This window comes from Lonchura striata, chromosome 3 (assembly GCF_050655825.1).
Source record: "Lonchura striata isolate lonStrDom1 chromosome 3, ASM5065582v1, whole genome shotgun sequence".
NCBI lineage: Eukaryota > Metazoa > Chordata > Aves > Passeriformes > Estrildidae > Lonchura > Lonchura striata.
In genome coordinates this window covers 89,561,546-89,583,244 of record NC_140705.1, presented here as the reverse complement: position 1 = coordinate 89,583,244, position 21,699 = coordinate 89,561,546, and the positions used below count along the sequence as shown (strand labels likewise).

The following is a 21,699-nucleotide window of genomic DNA, read 5'->3' as shown; positions in this document are numbered from 1 at the left end:
TTTAGTTTCCTGGGAGAGAACCAGAGTGTAGCAAAAGCTGGTTGCATAGCCACTAGTGGAATCCCTTTAATACTGGCTAGGTGATCTTGAGAATTTTTAAAATAACAGTAAGGAGAATCTCATTTCAGTGAGGCAGAGTTCATTCTTGATAAAGGGCTTTCCAGAAACTTTCTTTGTAACTATAGAAACACCTAAATTTTCTAATCTTTGATGGAGAATGAGAACAGACTTTGCCGAGTTCTCGGTAAATCCCAGAGCTGATAGTGAATGCTTAACATATTAAATGTAGTAGGAAAGAGGCTCTTTGGAACTTGCTTCCAGTAAAACATTCTCTAAATCACAGTAATATCCTTATGAGGCTGCTTAATAATGAAAAAGGTAGTCAGAGGAGTGTAGTGGTGAATGTCCTTGGAGTTGAGAGAAAAAGGCTGAAGCAATGTAAAATAATTTTCTGAATCTTCCAGAGAATTATTCCCTCTACCTACAGCCCTGTTTTATAAAATTGGAATAAAACCCAACTGTATTTATTTTCCACTTAAAGGAAACAAAACTTTTGGTAACGCTTAACAGCAGTGGCAACAATACTTATTGGTATGGAGACAACTAAAAACCTGTATAATATGATGAAGATGAAAAGCTACTTTAAATCTGTAACTTTAAAGGTAAGTGTGCAAGTCCCTAAGAAAGTGAGCATCCTACTTGGATTTGAACAGAATTTGATATGGAGACAAACTCATGTGGAAGGCGTACATCCTGAACCTGAACTACCAGAATTCTTCCAATTCTGGTAGAAAACTTGTTGCTATGCCTTTAGCTGTTGTCAAATGGGAAGGAAAAGCAACATATGGAGCAATGAGAAAGACTTCCTTGATTGTGCTTTTGGCTTTTGTTGTAAGGGGATCTTTATTTTGGAACACTCCATCCTGTAGGTAACATGCTTCAGAATGTTTGTGAAGGAATCCAGGGAGCAAAATGGAGTTTAAAAACTTTATTATGTTCTATGTTATATCACACTGAAGTAAATAGAGTGACAAGACACAAGGTATTCAGAGTGGCTTTTCTTAAACAGTATATTGAATGCCATGCTTTACAAAGAGTTTCCTATTTTCATGTTACTGATTTTATGTATCTTGTTACTGGAAAAGGATGAGCTTGATAAAATCTGCATACATAACCAAACTTGCATAGTTTAATTGCTGGCACCTCAAGCACTTCTGTGAAACCTGCAATTTTTATATGGGTAAGGTCCCTGCCCTTGCTGAATGCCACTGATCCAATGCCAAACTTATCTTGTAAGCAATATTGCTTGAGAATGATGATTCCTGTCTCTTCACCAAAGAGAGACTATAACATGAATGTACTTTATTAAAATTTCTCAAGGAGCTGCAGGGGTAGTTAGCCACACAAGGATTCTTTAATTTAAGATTATTTAGCTTTAACAGGGGATATGTGGCTAAATATCCTTGCAATATGGAAATATTGGAAAATATAGTAGCTGGACTATAACATAGTGACTCCGGTAAACACTTTAAAGCCAGTAATTCAGTGCTGTTAGAGGAAACTTAACCAATGGTGTGAAACCTAGAATTTGAAATCAAATTGTTTTTCACTGATGCAGAAAGATTCATTCTTTCATGAGAGAGACACTTCTATTTTTCAGGAGTACAGCAGGATTTTTGGTATTCTTGCTTTGACGGCTGTAAGTTAACTTTGTTTTAATTTTTTTTTAACTTCTTTTTGGGTCAGGTAAAAATTTTTCTCCCAGATTTGACCTGAGATCTCTCCCTATGTCATTTTATGCTGCTGGCTTAACTCTTGTGCTTTTTCAGCTGAATAAGACATTTTACAGTTGTCATGACTGTTGTGTGCTGTTAATTAAATACCATAAGAGCATCTGTCTCTGAGAAAAACAGGCTGAAGTTTCAGTTAATGGTTATTGTACAGAGTGAGGATCAAGAAGAATGTGCTCATCTCAGTTTTCCAGGATCACACAGGTGCAGGAATGTGCCTCTTGCTTGAGCAACAACAACAAAAAATGTGATATCAACTAAGACTGCTAATGAAGTACCCTTGAGCCAGTGCTGACTCTCGGTGAGAGGTTGAGGCTGGCACTGCTCTCTGCAGGTGTCTGATCTCTCTCTGAGCCTGTCAGTCCCTCAGACAGTCCCTGAGGTCAGGGGAGACAGTCTCTGGTGCAAGGCAGTGCAGCTGTGCTGCTTCCAGTTCTGCTGCCTGGGATGTGGCTGAGAGAAACCTGAAACTGGGATTGCCTGGTGCCTTCTACCCCGTTGTTTCTCATGGAAATGCCTTGCTTGATACATTGTATGATTTAATTTGTGGACTTTTCCCCGTTTGTTTTTCAGGCTGATATAACAGTCCTCTGGAACAGGTGGAAAATACACAAGTAAGTTCTTAGGTTTTTGGGGTTTTTTTCTTCTTTCTCTGAATCATCTTTTGGAAGACCACACCATTTGCCACTGTCTGTCTAGAGAGCTCAGACTGACTTCCTAACACTGGAATTTAATTTAAGATCAGGTGGTGAAGTTTTCAAAACCTTGGAAGAATTTCAATTAATGTTTCAGGTTTCATTGCAGACAAACTTGAAGCAAAAGTCCTTTCAAACACTCTTTTCTTTCTGTCAGCATCAGTACAAAAGCCTTGAGATTTTGGGTGGGAATCTAGAGAAATATATATTTTGAATTTTATTAGTATTTGTATAACTAGAGGCAGAAAAATAGCAGGGTCTATTTTTATTTGACCTTAATATCATGTTTTGGCCAGCCTCTGCTCACTTACATGCTTGCAGGTGATCTGGATTTGTGCTGTACCTTCAGCAGGGCAAGCAAGCACAGAGCTCGCACAGATTAAGCTGTGCAGAAACCTGCATAGCTTTCCATCCATCAAAGTGTAAGAGATTTAGCTTTTACAGAGTGTGTAGGTCTCATCTGAAACTTCCTTCTGGCAGGTGTTCTTCTCTAAAAGTGAATTTTGTCTGCCCCCCGCTTCCCCCACCCCCAAAAAAAAAAAATCTCTTTGTGATCTTTATAAAAAATAACGAACCAAGGCAAGAGATCGTTGTCTGCAGTGAACCGAATACAATACTTGGTGTCCAGTGCTGATTTTCCTGGAGAAAAATACAAGCTACTACTCCCTCTCCTGGCCTCATAGGGGAAATATCTGGAATTGTCAAAAGGGGGCATTCTTGTCTTTTCAGACAAATGAAAAATAAGTAATAAAATAAGTGTATAGTTAGACCTATCATTTAGGAAGAGTAGAAATTGCTCAAGCTGAAAGTCTTCAGCCAAAGCAAATATAAGAGGTGGAATATTAAATATCAGAAGTGATTTGCAGACTAATTTAATCCCTTACTTTGTGGACAGAGGTTTTATCTATTTCACCTAAGGTTTACCCAAAGCTTTTGTTAATTGATGAAAATGCCCACTGCAGTTACACATGCACTGTCTGTGTCTATAAATACATACCCCCTCCCATTGTAATTTAACTCTCAGAGGATAATTCTCTGTATCTGTGTTCTGGCATGCATAGAGTTGCCAAGTAAGAGTTGAACAAATTGTGTATTCTTCTAAAAGTCTCTTGAAAGGGCAAATCCTAATGTATAACCTAAATGTAAGTAGCTCTGGAATTTGAGAAGTTACTGATGCCCTGGATAGCCCTTGCTCATGGAAACAAAAGCAAATCCAGGACTGACTGTGCAAATAGAGAATGGTTTTGTTTTTAAGCTTCTGTGTTGAGATGTTATCAAAGACATTTACTTCTAAGTTTGCCTGAGCATTTATGGATTAAACCTGTTGATAAACAGGTTCTAACTGGCGCTGTTAATTCCTGTTTGTAACCAAATTTTACTCTGTTCTTAGCTATTTCTAGTGGTTTTATTTACTCTAGCATTATGGTCCTTATGATTAGGTATAGTCTTCATATACATGGCAATTAATATGCGGTGCCTTTAATATTCTAGATCAACTAGAAGAAAGCACATATATGACCTGCATTTAAAAATTCATATCTGAAGATATCTTTCTTTTCCTTTCTTGCCTAAGGCACAATTTTCTTTGTAATTCAGTTTATCTAGCTAATACAAATAAAAATTATTTCTGCCCTAAATTTATAGAATATTTTAGTCACTGTATTTTAAAAAGATTCCACCAAGATTCTGTTTTTCACACCTCAGCATCTAATTTAAATGTAGTAGAATGTTAGGATTGGGATAAAAATGTTCTTCATGCTAAGAGGTGGAATGAGAAAACACCAGCACAACAAGGAGGTTAAAAGTATGTAGCTGAAGAGAGAGCCATGAAATAGTTCAATTTTAAAACAAACAGAAAATTTCAATGATCTTTATGTGCTACCCTTCACCTCCTGCAGTCATTTGTACTTGAGGGAAGAGGGTGCAAGGCACTACCAGATACTCCTGGCTCAGATTTATAAGCAATCACTAAGCTGCAGAGGAGCAGGCAGTGTTTACACTGACAGTTTTCTCCTGGTAATGGAAGAAAAACACTGGCTCCAAGCACTTGATTCTGAGCTCCTGTATCTCTGCTTAGCCAGGGTGGGAAGTTAATTTGGAGTTAACTGCACCAAATACTCGAGTTTGTTAAGCTTTAAACTGCTAATGTAGGCATCCTCTTGCAGGGACCCAGGTATTTGGAAAAGATTGAGTTGAAATGAGCTGGAGGTACAGAACAAAGTGCTGATAGAAAAGTAGTTGTAGTGTAAGGAAGAAATCCAAGTGTTATCTGGACTTATCATCAACTCAAAAATAAAACATGAGCAAAGAATTTCAATTAATCCACTCTGTAAAACAGTGCAATGAAAAGGTTAAAAGGTGAACAGAAAACTGGCAAGATGGTCAATCCGCTTCTTGATTAAATGACTGAATATATGTTTTTTGGGATTGTGCCTGCAAAGATGTTCTTCCCCTATGTATACTGTGACCAGTTTTAGGATTGCTCTGTGTGCGATTCTTCCATTTCAACTCTTCCATTTCACCCTATTTTGTACTAATTTGCACCAAGTACAGCTCCTGAGGGTCAACTACAGCAGCATTTAAAAATGCAGATTGCCATTCTGCTTTGGCTCATGTAATGCCCAGTGTGTGCTTTGGGCATGGTTTTACTCCACTGCAAGTTAGTAGGTCTCCTAAGATAAATCATATATTATTACTATGATTTCTTATTAGCAATCCAATTAGTGTCCTTTTGGAAGACAAAATGTTGTGGTTTTATTTATTATTATGTTTATGCAGGTGTGGGGGAGTGTAAGATATGTAATTATTAAAAACCCTGAAACAACTATAAATGATTGTCACATGCCATGAAGTAGAAATCGGATGATGGATTACTTGTGGGTTACCTCAAAAATGTGTTTGTGAGAATAAATAATAGTATTCTCAAACAAAACACTTGCAGTTGCAAATCAGACCCGATTCCAAAATGCAGAGGAGGGAAGGATCTTGCAATGACTATAGGGAGGTATCAAGTAAAGAAGGCCACAGGCTATGAGGGTAAAGGGCCATACAAACAGCCAGAAATAATCATTTGTGGAATAGCATGGAGTAAGTTCTAAATCCTGGAGTTCTGCTAGCAATGATAAATTCAAGCAGTCAAAGTTATTTTGATTATACTACTACTACACAATGAAATATTTATATTCTTCCTAACATTCCTCAAATTGCTGGGGAAGAAAAATCTAACCAAACAAAACCCCAGCAGAAAAGTGATGATCAGGAAGCTGAAAATTAACTAAATGTTCTGCTAGTTCACAGCACTAAGAAGTGTGTAACAGCAACAAAGTTTTGCATAAATGCAGGGACTGAAATTCCTCAGAGGAACAAACTTGGGTGGACGTGAATTAAATAATGAAAAGGCTTTCTAGTGCACTGGCCTGACCCACTAAAATGGTTCAATTAGAGGCCAAGCCTGCCCAACTCATGTTTAAAAAATGGATTTGTGAAAACTTGGTGTTGAACATGACCACTGACTCTTTAAGAGACTGCAGAGTGAGGAGGCTGTGTTGGGATGACACAGCATGACAGTTGTTCCCCGTGTTAACACTGCTCTGGCTAATCCACGTGAGGGACACAATTATGATTCCTTTAATAATATTAATGGGTTCTGTGTCTGTCCAGTTCTAGAAGGGACTGAATACACACCACTCCAGCACTTTCCTGTATTAACTTGAGCCAGTGATGAACTGGTTAAAGTTCTTTTCAGCTTTTAAAAGCTTCCAAAAGAAGTGTCAGATGCCTGGTTCCTATTACCTCTTAATACCTCTTTGGAATACAAGGGTTAACTTTTCTCAGCCATACAACTGACTTCAGTTTAAAGAAGAATCAACATGAGAGGTTTCAATACTAAATTAGAACTTAATTCTCTACAGAATTCAAATTTGGTATCAAAAGTGTCAAGATTTGCATGTTAATTTGGCTGTAAATTTCCATGTGGGCTGCTGGGCATCCTTCATTTGAAACCATTGTGCTGTAGACTTTGATTTCATTTAAAGGGGATGGGAAAAAACCCAAAATCCTTGAGAGGATAATCCAGGGAGCACTGAAATCAATCTTGGAGTTTGTCCCTGCAATGAATGTAGTACAAAGCTTTATGAAGACAACACTTTATTAGGAGAATTGAGAAATTAATTTATTTGTTTTTCAAACTCCCCCACAGAAACTGCTTGACTGATTTCAGAAGATAAACATAAGTAAAAATGTTGTGATCAAGTGTCTACTTACAGGTAAGAGCAAAACTCCAATGGATTTTTGGGAAAATGTGAACCAGGTTCTGGGACTCTTGGCTTAGCTTTGTCTTCAAATGTTGTCTTAAGAAACCAGGCAGGAAAGTGCTTTTGGAACTAGTGCTGGGTGGGAAGCAAAGGTAAGTCAGAGCAGAATGATAAATAATGTGTTGGTCTCTGGGAGGAGAGGTGTTGTTTTGTTCCTGACACACTGTCAAGATGATGTTTTACTGATTTGGCTCTGTGTTGAAGAACACACAACAGGTACCTAGTAAGTGGTTTTACAGGGAATCTCACCCATGTTACAGTAAACACAGCTCAAAGATAACGTGTCTTTTATGCTTTTATGCTTTTTGGATGATAACTGTGAAAAATTACCTAGGAAAGGTTAGCAAGCTGTACCTGTGGCCATTTTCTCATGACCTCTGAGTTTACTATCTTGGATCGTGATGTGCTGTCAAATGACAGGTTTGCCTGTCTGGCCAACGAAAAGTAATTGAGGAGTGTTACAGTTTTACAATCCACGTTTCACCAAATTTGTAGCTTTTTGAGCTGTTAGACTGAACAAAATAGGTCAGTGTTGACAGAATAAGGTTGGCTCTCACTTTTCTTCAGATTTTAACTATGCTTTGTGTGCATCCTGTACCTGAAAGCTTCATAAGGGAAGCATGTAGTTTTCGGGAGGTATTGCTGTTGGAATTTCACTTACAGCTCAAGGTAGGATTTTTTGCTATTATGGTACAGTATTTTTTTGGTTGCTGTTCTGGAATCCCAGATCTGCATGAATTTGAACAAGTCATTTGAGAGGCTCCTGTAAGTGGGGAATTAGGAAATCCCTACCAGCTGGAACTACTTAATAGTGGAAGCTTTGCTGACCTGAGATAAACTGTCCACAAGCCATTTATTTTTGTAGGTATAGGGCCAAGATATAGAGCAGCAAATTTACTTCTCTTGCTCTATTTCTCACACTCTCCCCTTCAGTAGTGGTTTTATCTGTCGCACCTATGTTGTGTCCTGATCTATTAGTAGCTGGAAAAAAAAAACCAAACCAAAATCCCCCAACCAGATGTGTGTGGTGATTGGGGTTGGGTTTTTTTTGTGGTTTTTTTTTTTGTTTGTTTGTTTTTTTTTTTTTTAATATGCTTTAGTCTTGGGACAGAAGTATCTGTGTAAACAGATCCTTCTGGCTGAGATTTTCTGTAGCTGTTCAATACCTGCTGACTCTGTGACTATTTTTAGCCACCATATACATTAAACATTACTATTTTTAGGCAGATTGCTCAAGTACCTTCATCTGCATGAAATGTATTATCTTGCCACTTGGAGTTTGTCCAAGTCAAATAATAAAAAAACAAAGTATAAAACCAGGATGCTTTACATCCATTATGCTGTTCCAAGTAAGTTATGTCCAGAAAGAAACATTAAAGAAAACAGGTTGTTTTGGGTACAAATGACTTTTTAACTCCTATAGGGAAAGAGACTTCACATGGGTATCATTTTGGTTTTTGTGCCACTGTTGTGATGTTCTGTTTCAGGGACACAACTTGGTAAACAGATTTCACTGTAATCTCAGAAGAACAAAATCACGGGAAATTCTGAACTTCCATGTACTGGGGAAAACAGATCTGTATTTGTGTACAGTAAGAAGATAGCTCATGATCCAGATATGAAGGGTGGAAAAAACTTTTCTTTGAGGTGTTGGATGAACTGAAGGACCTCAAGATGAAAATGTGTTTTTCAGGTTACATGTAGTGCAAAGGTGGTAGCACAGCTGAGATGAGACTGGTGCTCAGTATGCATAAAACAGTAGAAAAGGTGTTAAATGAGCTGGAAAAATTAGGAATGATGGAACCAGTGTGGTGACCAAATGCTCTTCTTATGCATGAAGTATCTGAACTCCTTGGTATGGACTCTGTGTACGTATGTTAAAGGTAAATGGAGCAATTAGGATAGCATAGGAATTATGAATTTTCCAAAGTAAACAAAGTGCTTAAATATACTCAGGAAAGGAAAATACTGTTATATTAGCACTGGTCTTCAGCTGACCACATACTAGATTGAAGCAGCTTTGTAAAGGAAAACACTTGTGGGAGAAAAAGTATGTAATAAACAAAGTTTAAGCTTATACCTCATGATCTAATGCTTTAGTGTGAAATTAATGAAAACATTTTGAAAAAATGTTTTTCTACGTTAGGGAAATATTTTTTTCCTACTTAGGTTTGATATTAAGAAATGGTTTTTACAGGAGACTAAGGTACACTTTTTCCAGCCTGCAGTTATCATGGATTTTCTTAAATTAAAAAAAACTTGCAATCAAACAACAAAAAAATCCCAACTTGAAGCAGCTCTGAGGGATTTGCTAGCTTATTATTTTGCCCTGAGGCAGGATCAATTTTACCTGTTATTCAAGACAGAAGTTTGTCTGGCTTCACTTTAAGACCATAATGATAAAGAGTGAGTCTTCCTGCTTTCCTCTGTTCATGTCTGATTATCTTTACCTGGTATTTTGCCTTATCTGTGTAGAATAAGTAGTGAGCTTTTGCAGCAGCCTTTTGCACGGTGGAAGGCTGTCACAGTGTCCCCTCAGATGGGCTTTGTTACAAAAAGCAAATTCCCTAAGGGCAGTCAAATATAGCACAAATGGAAAAATATAATGTAGGAAAGAGAAGGATGACACTCATAGCCAAACCCAAATGCCAAGTGCAGAACCACTCACCCTGTTTGCTTCTCAAGTCTTTGCTTCTTGATGCAAGAGTTTTTCCTTCTAAATACCCTCATGAAGGACAGAAATTGTTTTGTGGCTTTGCAATCCACCTCTAGTTAAAGGGTTCAGTTTCTCCACAATGTGGGGAGTTTTTCCCAGTTTTTCCCAGCAAGTGGCTGGGGTTTGCATTGGACAGGGCACAATCCTACATGCATTCCACTTCCACCTTGTGGAGGGGAGGGATTAGATAAGTTGTTTCATGAGTTACTCTGTCAAATAGCCTGAGAGACACCTTGCCTCCCATAAGACTTCCACATCTGAATCTCATCTATCAAAGGAAAGTCTAATATTTTCTAGCATGCCATAATTTGTGGAAATGAATGAGCTTAATTAAGCTCATGGGAAGCTTTCACAAATGGCTAGAGATAAATATCAAATGGGGTCAATACACTGTCATGAGACTTTTGGCTTGTTACTGGATGTTCCCATCCCTTTGGGATGGCCTGGAGGGCAAGGACTTCTGAGAAGATTGGGGTCGGCCATGATTAAAGCTATATTTAGAAACTTTTTTAATTGCATAGACTTCAGGCACATTAGAGCTGGCTGATTTTTTTTTTTTATGGAACAGTTTTCTGTTAGAAAATGCAGTTTAGTTGAAATTGGAGTGTTCCATGGGACTGTGTCAATCTGATTGTAGCTTTTGACAGAAAGGGAAAATTAACTCAATTTGCCAGTGCTTTAGTAATATGAGCGTGTAATTTGGACAATGTGTGCCTTATTGAACTATTTGACATGTTTCATGTTGGAACTCAAAGCAGAATTCAAGTAATTGTACTCTTACCAAGATACCACTTTCCATATATGATAAATATTATCTTTTACACAATAATTTGTTGATGCTGAATCATATTAAAGTGGAACATGTGGGTAGACACAAAACTTCTGAGTGTCACTGCCACAGAATATAATTTATTATTTTATTCTAATAAAATAAAAATTAGATTCTAGATTAGGTTCTAATAAAAATTTAAAAATACTGGAATTTCTTGGAAAATATAAGTTGTCCTCTGCTTGAAGAAGAGTTGACAGAACTAAAAACCAAATCTTGTTATAAATCAACTCTATTGGGTGATATTTACCAATTTTGTGAGTCTGGAATGAAAGTGGTGGTCTCCTGAAGATTTTTCTTCAGGAAACATAAAACATTGGAAAATACTCACTGAACATAAAGGGTGACCAACACAGTAAAAATCAGAGGTCTGGGAAAAAATACTGTAGGAGCACAGATTATATGAAATAATTTGGAAAGCAAACATCAGGGAGAGCCTGGCCCGCTGTTCCTGATGGATGGCTGGAAATCCAGAGCATTGAGACACAAAGGAATAACTGTAAGAAAAAGCAGTATGAGCATTCTAGATGTACCCAAACATTTTTTTATGTAGATAAATGCCACCAAGAAATTGCTTTTGAGCAAATCAAACTCCTGTACTTTGCAAAGGACATGATCAGGCAAGTTGTGAAGGGACATGGGAAAAATGTTCACTGGGGTGATGGGATCAGCTCCTGGATTTCCATTGCAACTTGCTGGCTCCTACAGTGAGTGGGTTGGCAACAAATTCATTTGCACTTCTTTGCTGGGGAGACAAAAGTGTTTGCTGCCTGTCAATTTGGAGGTCACTTTAAAGGGTAGGTGAACTGCTTAAGACTAAAACTCAAAGACCAGTTCATGACTATAGTGTTAGAACAGGAAAGTGGAAAAATGTGACCTGAGGTCTGAGGGTATCTTGCACTAGTCTCTAGTTTTAGCTTGTACTTGGCATTTCCCCTTTGGTGTTTATTTCAACCAACAAAATATCTCCTTGCTAGGGGTGTTTCTTGAAAAAATTCCACTTCTAGGTTTGATTTTTGGTTGAATTGGGTACCTGCTTTTGAATTTGCACAGTGGGTTATTATTTTGGGCATTTGTGGACTTGCTTCTAGCAGTGTGGTGTAGGGAGTGGGTTGATATGATACACTTGGGATGGCTGGGATAACAAAAGGATTGCAGTGTCTGCACAGGTGAAGTGAAAAGATAGCCCTGTAGAGTGGATATTTCTGCCTTCAGCCTTTCAGAAAATCAGCTCAAATTTAGTTCCATGTTTTGTAAATTTCCTATTGGAAGTGTTATTTTTAGCATCGTGGCATGTTTTTGTTTCCCTTTCTCAGCAGCAGTGACTGTGTTGCATTTATGGCTTGAGCACTTGAAGTAACTTGCCAGCACTGCCTAATGCCATCAAGCATAGCTTGTGCCTCCAGAATCCCAACACAGTTTTCCCGTCTCTAGATGATTCAGAACCATACTCTGGACCCACAAGATAAAATTCTTAAGTGGTACCATTGATGAAGGAAAAATTTTTTGCATTATATGAGCATACAGGAGGGATTCCCCCCGCCACCCCCCCCCCCCCCCCCCCGGTTTATTTTTCACATTAAAAAAACAGCAAAAAATAATATAATACAACTTAATATATGCTGCTGTGTCCCATCTTGGGGGATGAGTGTGTCATTCCATATGCTGTAGCTAAACATAAATGAACTGTTATTAATGATTGCCATAATGTTTTCTAGCAGTTAGCTGGCTGTGATTCTAGGAATTTTTTTTCCACTGTGTTTTGAAGGGTTAGGTTATTTAAACTTACTATCAAATAGAATCAGATCAAAGTGAGCTAATTTTTCTTAAACACTAATCATTTTAAGGCTATTGAACTAAATATAGAGTCAGTTCATTAAATCATTAAAACAGCCTGCAATAATGCTCACAAAGTCATTATAGTGCTATTCCCCAGCCAGAGAGGTGGTGTTGCCTTAAGCACAGTTTAATCAAATTAGATGGTGGGTTATGTCCTGGGGTTTCTCCTATTGATATTCATTAAAAATACATGATTTATCACTAATCTCTGTAAGGTGTATCCTACTCCTCCAAATGAATTTTGTAAATGTCAGGGGGAAGAAAACAGAATAGTTTATTGTTATAAGAATGTAAGTGTGGTGTGATCACATTTACATTTGTATAATACGTAATTTAGTGATAGATGATAATTTTAATGTGCCTTTAAAATTTCTGTCCTTAGTTAAAAAGTTAACAAAAATGGAAAACTCTCAGGAATAGCCACTTTATATTTTAGCGCTGTATAAGCATATGAATTAACTTTGGAACTAATTATTCTGTAGATCATCATATAGTTTCTCTTATAGATTGTCTATAAAAGTTCATTGTTTAATTTAATGTACTCCTTTTGGTACCATTTTCCATTTTTCCTTTTATTTGAAACATTTCAGTGTTGTAGCTCCCCTGTACTTTCCTCTACTCTTTTAATTTTAAGGCTTGCCATGTTCTAAATGTCGGGGAAACACTGATGAGAAGACCACACACAAACATTCCCCTCTGTGCTGTCACCACTGCTCCTTTTAAGTGAAAATTTCTTCATTAATACAATGCTTTTTAATCTTGTAACAGTCTAAAAATGGGGTAGATTGATTATATCACCACTCAAACATGCAGCTGATTAGTGGTGCTGTGAGGCTCTACCACGCTTCAGACCAGGATGAAATAGATTTCATTAGTGGTTATTTGGAATCAGTACAATCTTTATTCCTCAAACTGGGATTTGCCTGAATTATCCCAACTCTGAGATGCCCTCTGAATTTCTATCATTTTTGTATTGCTGTTACTTATTAATCTTTGATACCACTTGGAAGCCCAGCTAAATATCCACAGTGGTACCTCTTGCCCTGATAATTTCTTCTTGTGTTGTCACTTCTGTCCAGGGAAGAGCCACCCACTGAACTTGACTATGGCTCCTGCAGTGCTTTCCTTGGGTCAGGGTTTTGAAAGAATAGATTGAAGATTTCTGGGAGAAATGGATCAGGTTCTCAGTGCCCTGAAAATCTTCTGTCTAAGCTCAGAGTTCACCCAACACTGCTTAGCTCATAGCTTTGCTATGTGGACAGTAGGAAACTATTGACTTGATTGTTGGGTATTAATCATGTTACCACAGAATTGCCACTTAATTGAGATGGGCTTGAATTAAAACATAAGTTCTTGTAATTACTGAGAAGTTCATATAGCAACACTTTCAGTAGGAACTTCAGCTGTGATTTTAAAACCCTGTCCCCTTGAATTTGTCAGCTGTGCCAAAAGCTATTGTCAATTACTCTGAGGTAGATCTGAACAGATTGCTGCTGTCATAGGCTTCTGCTGTGGATTTACACTGGCATGTCTGAAAGAGGAGCTTGGTTTTACACCCCTCAGAAATGGAAAAAAATATTTTAGGTGGGTGAATACTCTGCTGGACACTTGAACACCAGTGGCTTTGGATTTACTGTAGCTAAATGCAATTGTGATTCTAGACCAGTTGAAGCCTCTCTAGTTGGTGCTGTTGAAGTTCCCCCCAGCCTCCTGTACACTGGCACAGGAGCTTGTCTCATGCTAAGGCAAGCAGGCTGAAGAACCTCAACCTGCAGAAAAGCTTTCCTATTGGCAGCTGAACTCATCCGAGGATGTCTTATTGTGGGATTTGGCAAATGCCATTTCTAGGTGCCAGGAGGAGGTTAGGGGTTTACAACATAGTGAGGAGAAAGGCAGGCCAGGAGCAATGCTGAGAGGGGCTGGAAATGGCACAGAGCTGAACCCTGAGTTAAGGAACAGTAGTGCTTTTGCTTGTGATCTTATTTCCAACCACGTGTGGGGTTTTTGTTTGTCTGAAGTTCAGTGAGTTTTCTGAAAATCAGAGCTTTTGTTCTACACTTTCAAGCTCTCGTTTTCTTAAGGAAAGTTTGAAAACCTGTTCTAAACATAATGAGGTTCCATTGACTAAGACTTGAAGAGTTCAAATAGAAAAGATACCCTTTTGCTTAACTGGCTGTCCATATCATGGTTTATAACTAAACCCCTGACATTTCTGGAATGTGAGTTGTGTTTGCTGGATTTTTTCAATGTGCTGGGCTGGTGAAGTGGAGTAAAGGAAGCACCCTCAGAGGTAGCTGAATGGCACAAAAGCCTTGTCTGGGTGCAGGAGCTGCTGGGGCAGAGTGCAGTGTGTGGGGTACAGTCTGCACACAGCCCTAGTGGAGCTGTAGTGTAGGTCTGGCAATCACTCCACAAGCCCTAATCCTGCATGTAATACATCACACGCTCCATTTTATACTCGTGAAAAGCCTAGCCTAAGTGAAATCCTATTAAATTGTGGGTCTAGTGCTATTTAAACATGTGTCTTTCAGTGATTTTTTTATTATTATTTTTGTGAGATTACATATAATGTATAGGTAAGTATGCATGTATAGGATCGATTCTATAATTTTTTTTAATTTAAAATGCAATATATGAAACATTAGTTGTTTTCCTGTGATAAGTCCCCACAATAAGGTGCTGATGAATGACACAATCTACTTACCTGGTTTTACTTTTATTTCAAAACTTTTCAAAGCAAAGCGTGAGGTGCAGCTGGCTATTATCCATAGGCTCTTCAGCTCCAAAGCCTTTAAGGTGAGATGTGAACAAGACTGTGCCTTAATTATTGGCAGCTACTAGCTTGGCTTTTCAAAGTAATAAATGGGGGTCTTTACAAAGTCTCTTCTTAAGTAGCTAAATGCATAATCCACCTGGGATATTGTTTTAAAATTCATTTCATCTTCAGTAATTTGATGAGAGAAAGAGTTGTATTGGTCATTTCTCTTGTGTAAGAACTGTGTCGCACCTAGGGGCAAGGAACATTTATTTTCATGATTAATACCTGTGAGTTTCATGGCCTAATGAGAAAGCCCTAGATGTATTTGAAATGAAACTGCTTTTTTTTTTTTTTTTGACCCTTTGTTCAATTCATGTAAACATTTTGACTACTGTCCTTCTCCTTGTGGGTCTGAAGATCCTGTGACACGTAGCATTTGTTTGTATATGTAGTTGCAATACTAAGGTAAGGGAGTTCCAAAACAAGTAATTTTAGGTGGACACCTGTATATGTTTGTGTAACTTACCACTTTTCTTGAAGATTAATAGCCTTGGAATTGTGAAAGTTAATGGAATATTTTGCCCTACTTTCCCTGGCACCCAATCCAATCTCACAAGAAATCTACTGCTGGGTTTTGTGTTGCTATTAAGTCCATCAGTCTCTTCACTGCAACCTCCTCTTTGTTGAAGTCCAGTAGTCCAGTATATATATATGTATATATATATGTACCAGAAGGGAACCCTACTTAGTATATTCCTCCCTGCACTGTTTCCATCTCATGTAATAGCTTGGTTTGAAAGTATCTCGAAGGGATTGGAAGGAAGGACCCCCAGTCTTCCCTCTGCTCCAGTATAAAAGCAGCATCAGTCCTTGATCTCACTGCAGTGTCATCTTTCTCTAATGTCAATTCTTACTATAACTTGTCTGCATTCAATTAAAGATCCTTGGTGTGAAGGGTATGTCTTAATTCCCCAAATCCTTTATACCTTATGGATTTGAATGAATGCTAAAGCATTCATACTTTATTTGCTGGTGTGGTTTTGCACTTGTCTTCCTTTGATTCTCCTGCTCCTTCAAAATAATTTAATAATAAAATCATATAATAATTTAAAATACTGAAAGTGCATCTTGTTCTGTAAAGACCTGAAGAAATAAAAGGAATGCTTTGGAGTGGGCTGGGAAAGGAGGACATGGAGCCCTCATGATAGGAAGGAAAATACTGAAAGGCTCACCTGTTGGAGCTACTGGTGTCATTAAATACTTATCCACAGTGTCCAGAAGCTTAAGTGGGTAGCCAGAACTCCACTGTGTAAGGCAATTAAAATGACTGATGCCTTAATAAAAAGGCAGCATGTAGTTGATATTTTGGCTGTTTGGTGTTGCACTGGCATGATTTAAATGCTGCATTTTGTTTCTGTCTTGACATCTACCACCACAGAAGTTAACTTCAAAAATTAGAAGTGATTGTGCCAGTTGAGTAGGAGTGCCCTGAGAAAGGCTTGGAGTAGCTGGCTGTGGCCCACCTCATTCAAGTCACCAGGGCGTGAATGTGATAGTCTGCTTGCAGCTCTGGGAATGCCCAGCTGCTGATCTGTTTTGTGCCAGCACATGCAGGAACACAGCTCTGAGAAGAGCAAGAGCCAATTCAAAATCTGCTGGTCAGAACACTGGTGAGCAGCCTTGAATTGGGACTCCATGGGCTGGTTCAGGGCCTTGTAGAAAGAGTTGAGCTAACTTGGAGTAAGTCATGTAGCCATTAGAAGGTGACCTGGGTTAGCTCCTCAGCTGACAGGCACTGGGTGAGAAGCAGCATGTGACAATGCAGTGGTACTTCCACCTCAGATAGTGGCATCTTTGAACTGAGGTTGTTTGGCCAGTGCCATTAACTCCAAGATGCTGAGCTTTGTTTAACAAATCCAATGTTACTTTAAAACATAATTGAGCTAAATCAATAGCTGTGCTTCTCTGAATGCAGTGCTGGCAGAGACAGTGCCCCTGATTTTCATTTCAGATGCTGCTGTTAAAATTAATTTCAAGGATCCATCCTTCCCTGTGCAGAAGATAAAGCAGATTAAAGACTTTGGTTGTTTATACTTATCACATCCCAATAAAAGGAGAGAGCAACTGAGAGAAGCAAAAGCTTTATTTTACCAGAGAAGAGGAAGTAGTTCTTAGAGGGTCTCTGAGGACTTTTGCCATTAGGTCAAGACCCAAGACTGGAAGCTCAGGGTGCAGGGTGGAGTTCCCCTCTTGTCTCAGCATATGAAACCTGTTTATTGTGGCCTGTCACGCAAGCATGGTCTGTTAGTCACTTTTTCCCCTGAAAATGGTTCCTGCAAATAGAATAAAACATTCTTTCATGTTAGTACAAAAAGTATAAGTATTTAACAAATTTACATGTACTTTAGTTAACAACATGTTTGGTAGATTTACCATCCACCCCCTAAAAATAAAGACTGATGTTTCCATTAATTACATGATGATTACTTTCCAGCAGGATAAATCAGCCCCTGCTGAGCTCCAGGCTGCCACAGCTAGACTGGTACCTATGCCTGGATTCAATAATTTAAAGCTGACTTCAATATTTCTTTCAAAAGTAGTACCTGTCTGAAGGCTCCTAGACATAACCACAGACACCTATAATGTCAGTAGAATCCCTGCCTTCTGGGCAAGTCTGAATCACTTCCTTTGTATTTATCAGAGGTAAAAAGTAAACATGCTTATGGAGCTTATTGTGTTTCCATCCTGCTTGTAACACGTGTGTGCACATCTGAATGCACAAACCCATAACATGAGCTCAACTTTGAAAGCATCTGCTTTGATTTGAAAACCAGATATTTCCCTATGAATTTGACATTGTCCTGACTTTATTCTCCAGGGGATTTGAAAGAGTGTCCAGATGCTATGAGCCTATTGGCTCATGGTGGTGTTCTCACTAGTTTCCACATTCATGTGTGCATATGATATGTATGGTGTGTGTGAATATTTGTGCTGTTTCAGTGAGAAAGATGAAACCATAGTCATGTTACATAAATAAGAATTTATCTGTTCAAAGCACTGCTCAGGAGTACATGATTTGGCAATGGAAACAATTTCTTAATAAGTGGTGTCTGGTTTTAGTTCTGACTGCTGTCTTTTCAGACTAGACAGGTTTTGGCTGTTGCACATTTTTGTTCCCCTCTCTTTCATCCATTGTTCTTTCTACCACTAGTCTTTCGCTGCTCTCAGTGCCTTCCCAGATATTCCCCAGTCTGGAATGACTCGCCTGTCATTGCTGTTCATAACTTTCCAGTTAGATTTGACCTTTTGGTGTGTGGTGGAACTGAATTCTCTTTTCTTGGTAACTGAAAATGTATTTTCTGAAGCTGCATGGTTTGGGACACTGTATGTACAGAAGTGTTTTTATGGTAGCTATTGTGGTAATGAAAGACCTGTTGAGTTCTCAGCAGTCAAAAGAGTCACTTAGAATAATGAAGATGTTTGAATACAAAGCCAGTAGGTTCATTTCTGTTTTACTTCAGGGTCTCTTAGGAGTCTTCTCTATGTTCACAGCTACTTTTTTGTTGCTTGCACTTCCTCATGTGTCTCATCTTCACTCATCATGACAATTATATCACTTGAAATGCCTGGCCAGCATACAGCATCTGTTATTTTCCACACTCAGGCCACTACCCTGGAAGTGTAGAAAGAAGGATTCCTTCTTTCTAATGATTTGATAGTCTTATATATGACTTCATATCTACTCAATTCACATTCTGATTTCCTGTTTTTTTTGAGTAGCCATCCTGAGAGAAAGATGGATCCAAACACTTATGAAACTCAGTTTGGGTGGATGCATTTTTTGATGTCAGTGCTGTGTAGCTCATTGGGATGGAACCTGCATTCTGCTTCACTCAACACACCTTTTCATGTGGCAGCACCCTGAGGTTGGTATCCTTGTTTATTAGTTCCTTGTGAAGGCTGTGCTGCATTGAATTAACAGTGTCTGTATTGCAGTTTTGTCTCTTGTCATACCAGTAGTTTGTCTGTATCTGAAGGGCTCAAACAATGGTGTCAACAAGCCCTAATAACCTCTGAGCCCAGCTGCATTTTGAGCAGTGGTATCTTCTGAGTTGCTTTTCAGATTCAGCTTGTAGTTTGTGCAATAAAAAGTAGGATGGGCTGTGTGTAGTTTTGTAGCTGTTTCCAGCTTCAGTATGTGTAACTTTTCCCCATATTTGTGCTTTCTAGCAAACACCTGAAGATACAGCTGCCATTCTGTCTCCTGTGCCCATACCCCAGAACAGTTTTGATTCTGAGTCTCAGAAATCCTGCTGGTTGCTTTTGCTGAGGACATTAATATTCCTTTGTGGCAGGCTGGTTCCCACATGGCACTCCTCGACATCTGCTGGTGCCCACTGTGCTGTGAGGTAACTGTTGTCCTTCCACAATACCTTGTGTCTTTGGCAATGAACTCTGAGGCTGTTCTGGCTCAGTCAGTTAGTATTTCTTGGTGAGTGTTTTTTCAAAGGCTTTGCACAACTTCTGTGTCTATGCAGAAGTGCTGATACCTGGCTCTAGGAAGGAATCAGGTGGGTACAGAGGCCAGGAGGACCCAAAACAATTACCTGCCTTTTCAGTAGTAGCCTCATGCTGCTTATCCAGCTTGTGGGTTCTGTGGCTTTGCAGTGCTGCCTTCAGCATTTAGTTTATTGCTCCCATAATTTTTCTTTCATGTGAGGGGTGCTTGGTAAAGCAGATGCTCTACTGGCTAGGCTGTTCTACTCTTCAGGTGTAACATGCCTGGGAAGCATCAACTACTTCAGAAACATTTTGGTAATACCAGACAGATGTCAGTCCTTTGAGCTGGGTGTGTGTGCATGTGTATGGCTGGTGATCTCTTTGAAGATGTTTGTATTCCATTTATACTTGCAAAAACATGGCTGATTTGCTCCCTAAACTTTTAGGGACCCAAAGTTTGATCTCTACAGGCCATTACTGTTGACCTTACTTACACAATGTGGAAGTGGAACTCCAGAGGGGAGGCTCAGGTGTCACCTGAAGTATGGGGGAATGAAGCCTGTGTGTCTGCTCAAACTGAGCAGATGAGGAATGTGAATTTCCTAAGGGAGTACTTGAATCAGTAGGTAGATGATTACTCCAGGGACTCTCCCTCTCTACTTGTTTCCTTGCTTGAGGAAATGGATGTGAATGCTGCATTGCTCTGATGCTGGAAGGAAACTCTTGTGGATGCTACTGACTGTGGGAAAGACAGAATGCTGAAATGCTACCAATGCCTATACATTTCATGCCTCCTCAGTTCTGAGGCCTTCCCTACTGAGTAATGCCTCTGTGCCTGTGGAGCACTTGTATCCAGTCAGTTCCATGTGTCAGGCTGAGCATTTCAAAATCAGAAGGCTTTGAAGAATCTATAAGAGGATGAACTTCTCCCATGGTGAGTGCAATTGTGTTCATGACTTCAGGTAAAAAATGACATCTGTGTTAGGAGTTTTTCATCCAGGTGTTCTTTCTCCTTAGTCTATTTGCAGATTGAATGTTATGGTTGTTTTACTGCTAGGTCATTTCAATGTTGCTTTTGTGGGTGCAGTGTTGTTTTCTTCTTTTGTGTAATCCTGTAGAACTTCTTGTAGCTCAGTGCTGTCTGTCACTGTTGACCTACAAGCAATTTGGTGTTGCTTTTTTTTGTACATTGTTGTTATTTGACTCCTAAACTATTTCAGGCTTTACCAACCGCTTGACATTGGCTGGTTTGCATCACACTAATATTATATATGTCCAAATGTTAAAAGCAAATGTTTTTAAGAGTATTAGGAAAATTGCAAGGTCTCCAAAGGTAGAAAAAAACATAGTCAAAACTGCTTGGACAACTTAACTGGACTTAGTTATGTGAAAGGATGAAAGCAACTGAAGTTTAGAAACCATGCTCTGCTTCCCCAGTTCACAAATAAAAGTGAAATCTGATAGCAGGAGTAGAATGGTATGTGGGCATGCCATGAAAGACTGAGTGCCCCAAAAGGCCCAGCTTCATCTTAGGGCTTCTTAACCTTCTGAAGCCTTAAGCTGGCAAACTAGAAGATTAAAGTCAGGTAGGTTTTGGTGAATAATTCCCTGTGTTTGGGGGACAGCAGAAGATAAGCTCTTTAGGCTGCCCTATGGATATCACTATTTGCATGAATGGAATAATGGAGAGCTGCAGCAAATTGCCTGATGGTCTGGAAACAGGATGGGATGCTCTGCTTGCACGAGCATTATAGCCATTTTCTAATGGTATTGAATCTAAGAATTTAAAGGTATTGAAGCCAGCTCTAAAGTTCAGATGCAAAGATTGTGAATACCCATACCCCACAAAGAAAGGGGGCTGAAAAGTGGTTCAGGATACAGTGATTGTTCCCTTTGCAAGCAGAGTGATGAGTGTGTGTCAACGGTCTCTTGCAAAACTGGGGAGTCTTCTGTTCAAGTGTTTGCCTACCAGATTTCTGTTCTCTAGCAGGAATACTGAAGAGATCAGCACTGTGGATTTTAATCTGTGCTTGGGATCTCTCAAGACTGTAGTTAAAAGATGAAGACAATTGGTTTGCAACTTGAGTTCAATTATCTTTCTTTTATGTAGATACAGTGGATTCAGTATGTCATATCAGTTTGACAAAAAAGGGAAGTAAATTATCCTGGGCCCTGAAACTATTGTTGAGGAAGGAAAAGATTTGTAGATGTTAGTTAACATACTTTGACAACTATTTGCCAAAGCCATTCATTACATCT

The 21,699-nt window shown here is 38.9% G+C and overlaps 1 long non-coding RNA gene across 1 annotated transcript; it reads left to right on the top strand.

Moving 5' to 3' along the window:
- Window positions 1-4,451: 4,451 nt before the first annotated feature.
- Window positions 4,452-21,283, top strand: LOC146768000 (uncharacterized). The gene is made up of 2 exons (XR_014954422.1): window positions 4,452-18,866; window positions 19,171-21,283. It is a non-coding gene; the product is annotated as an uncharacterized LOC146768000 (long non-coding RNA).
- Window positions 21,284-21,699: the final 416 nt, after the last annotated feature.